At 33.7% G+C, this 3,507-nt stretch overlaps 1 long non-coding RNA gene and 1 pseudogene across 1 annotated transcript; one reads left to right on the plus strand and one right to left on the minus strand.

Annotated features, from left to right (window-relative positions):
* Positions 1-390: 390 nt before the first annotated feature.
* On the minus strand, positions 391-1,133 carry LOC106751412. Its single transcript, XR_001375057.1, has 3 exons — positions 889-1,133; positions 631-779; positions 391-563 (listed from the first exon to the last, which is right to left on the minus strand). It is a non-coding gene; the product is annotated as an uncharacterized LOC106751412 (long non-coding RNA).
* Positions 1,134-1,823: 690 nt separating this feature from the next.
* Positions 1,824-3,488, plus strand: LOC106751411 (annotated as a pseudogene).
* The last annotated feature ends 19 nt before the right edge of the window (positions 3,489-3,507 follow it).

Here is a 3,507-nt window from a genome sequence, read left to right on the forward strand (position 1 = left end):
TGCTTAGTTGCAGAAAAAGTTATAAGGCACAGTAGGTCTCAAATATTTTCCACAAAAAATGCTTTATTATTTTTAACTTGCCAATGTCTTCGACTAATACCAACGTCGGTTTTTGATGATACAAATCATTTATTGGAACAATCTCCATTATCTGATCATCGTTATCAGATAATAAAAACTATACTAAAAAAATATTTTGAAATTAGAATGCATCATGAATGCAAAAAGTTTCAAGAAAACACATCTAGATTAAGGATGAAAAATAATAAATTAACATTATTTAAAAATCAATAAAAATTATTTATGTTGCTAATTGTTCAAATATTGTTTTTATTTTCCCTGTTATTAATTTATATAACCAAAAAAAATACTCAATCCATTAGTTAGAGAACTTCGTATATTGCTGCACACGTCTACGCTCGTCTGCTAGTGCGGAGAAGGAAAGGAAGAGAATGGAGGTGCTCCCTCCACATAGCATTAGAAAGAGTCAGCACCTCTTCCAACTATCTCTCTGTCTCTCTCTTCGTTCGCTCCACTCGCTCGGCCTGGCGTGCCTGGCCTATCTATACAACGTCTTTGGTTACTGGAAAACACTCCGTATTCATAGACGAATCTTATTTCGAAGACTACCTTAAGTTTCATTTTAAGGCGCTCTTTAGATTCATAGTCGAAGAATAAGTAAAGATTTGAGCAAAATCTAAAGGCGTACTTTATCCGAAGCGATCTTATTTTAGAATGCTTTAATGTATTTTCATAAATGTTTCTTATTCGTCATACGCCTAGAATTAAGGTTATCTTATTATTTAGGTATCCATAATCATTTCAGTGTTACGTCCACGATAGATAACTATATAAGGAAATTTGAAAGTAGTAAAATCAGTGACTTACGTGGACGGTCAACAGAGTGATGACTCCGCTTTTAGGTCACTCTGCTTTTCACCGAGTTTACCCTGGGTCTCCGGAGTCTGGCGAAACGATCGATGAATCTGGTGAGAAATCAGAGTCATTCGTTCTCCTGGCTCGGTCTCGGATGTTCTGGCGCTGCACGGGATGATGCGGTTCGCGATTCCAATGTCGATTTCGCAACGTTCGAGAAATGAGGGGTAGACAAAAATAATTGCTACACAGTCGGATTTTATGACTAATATATTCCAAGGTATATAAGTACACAAGTACTAAAAGCTAATTACGAGAAAAAAATCGCCTTCTCAACGAATGCGCGCGTTTTTATACGTTGCTTTGTCGCTGAGAGTCGTTTTCTGGTTGGCTGATGGACTCATGAAGATGGAAGAAATTCATTCTATTAGTGTGATGTCACCGCGTCGATATCGCCGCGTCGGGCCTGAGTAGTGTTTGGATTCAGGTTTCATGCTCCTGTTTATGTTAGCAACGGGATGCCTTATCGCATTGAGAGATTACGGTTTCTCTTGTCTATAGTTGATCCATCGATTTTAAGACTCTAACGACACGTCGTTTCTTCGGCGTTATAATTTTAATTATAATATTTAACGTGCGCGAATATACATATGCGCACGTACTAACATNATATCTATACCTAGTGAATATCTAACCTAGTGATGTCTGAAATCAGACAAGTCGGCCTCCGATCTATACTAATATATTATTAATGTTTCAAAATAAGTTCGGACGTTACATCAGAGTATCTTATTTGATGTATATATCGATAAACGAAATGATCTTGGACATGCTAAGATGTATTCAAAGAAGATTTAAGCAACAAGTGTAGTGTGCTACAGTGAAAATTATATTTCATTGTGAAATAATAGTATTATATTTCATTGTGAAATAATTTAGAAAATCCTATAAATTTTGAAATTCAAGATAATAATTTTTTAAATGAAGAAGAAGAAGAAGAGAATGAAAAGCAAACACATGCTCCTAAACGATATATCCGTGACGCACAAAATCCGTTTCACTTTTACAACGATTGGGAATTTAAAAGAAAAATTTAGATTCCGTTTCACGAAAGATTCCATAATGTTTGGTATTTTGCCACTTATAGATGAAGGACTTGCAAAAGAAAATAACTGTGGCTTGCCAGTATCACTCGTTATGCATTATTAGTTTATTTACGATTTTATTCATCAGCAAGTTTTAAGGTTAGTAATAATAAAAATATGGTATAATTTAATTATATTTGTATTAAATAATGGTGCATGATATATAAAATCAGATTTGAATAATATGATAGTAAAGTTTAAAGAATCTAATATCTTTACTTTTACAGCTTATTGTAGGGGATGTAATACAAATTCACAATCTACTATTTCGAGAATCATTTTTCGAATATCAACTTCGATTGCAAGCTACATTAATTGATACATAAAAATACTACAATCAGATGAAGTATGTTCAGAAAATAAACGATTATTTAAAGAAATGGGATGTGGACCTAGAGCAATAGGCCTTCCTAGCATTGATGGAGTAATTGATTGCACATAAATACGTCTTATACATAGTAGGTTTCAAAATATAAATGAAATATACAGGAATCGAAAGAGGTACTTTTTGTTAAATATTCAAGTACGTATATATTTATTTTAATAACTTTAATGTGTATATAGCAAGATATTTACATACACATATATATACAAAATGGTACGCTTATCTTTGTCATATAAAATACATTTATTACTTTTAAGAATTTATACAGCAGAAATATATAAAATAGAGATATCCTAAAATATTGCGATTTAACCCGTTGCGGTCTTATATCGAGCGTCACTCGACACAGCGTTTCGTTCCAGCAAGTCCTATGTCAAGCGAAATTCGACACGGCGTTTCGTTCCAACGCGACCTATGACGCGACAGAGTCGACGTTGACAGAGTCTTCATCGTACGCTAAAAGAGATAAGATAAGAGCTGTGGTGTAGCATCATAAATGTTTTCCAAAGTAAACGGTATCAAGCGGATGAACAATTGGCGAAATCTGTGCGGACCGGCTGAGACGAAATTGCGAATACAGCGCAGACCGCAACGGGTTAAGATATCCTTATGATATATTTCAAATATTTCTGCTATTTTGGGAATGTTCAGATTGTTTTATTGGAAATTATTACGAACTATGTTATCTTTCTCTAGCAGAATAATTTCGTCCTCAGATATTTCCTATTTTTGATTTTTTATTGTGCATCAAAGAGCCTTCATTTATAATTTATTATAATTACTTATTTCATATTTATTTTTATAGTTTGTTGTTAGGCTATGCACTGAAATTTTGGATATAGTTCCTGAATGGCCAGGAAGCGAACATGATAGCAGAATATTTCAAAACTCACGTATATATATGCGATACAGAGGACAAAAATTGAATAGTATGCTCGTTGAAAATAATGGATATCCTGCTCTACCATTTTTGCCTATTCTATTTGGTAACACTGTAACCGATGAAGAAATAAGGTTTGAAACATGTATTTGAGAATTATCATTATAGCGTATATACGTTGTTTGGCACAAAGCACGATATCCGCGATGTGTATATTATAT

This window comes from Dinoponera quadriceps, unplaced genomic scaffold, assembly GCF_001313825.1.
Source record: "Dinoponera quadriceps isolate SergipeBrazil2010 unplaced genomic scaffold, ASM131382v1 scaffold12975, whole genome shotgun sequence".
In the NCBI taxonomy this organism is placed as follows: Eukaryota; Metazoa; Arthropoda; class Insecta; order Hymenoptera; family Formicidae; genus Dinoponera; species Dinoponera quadriceps.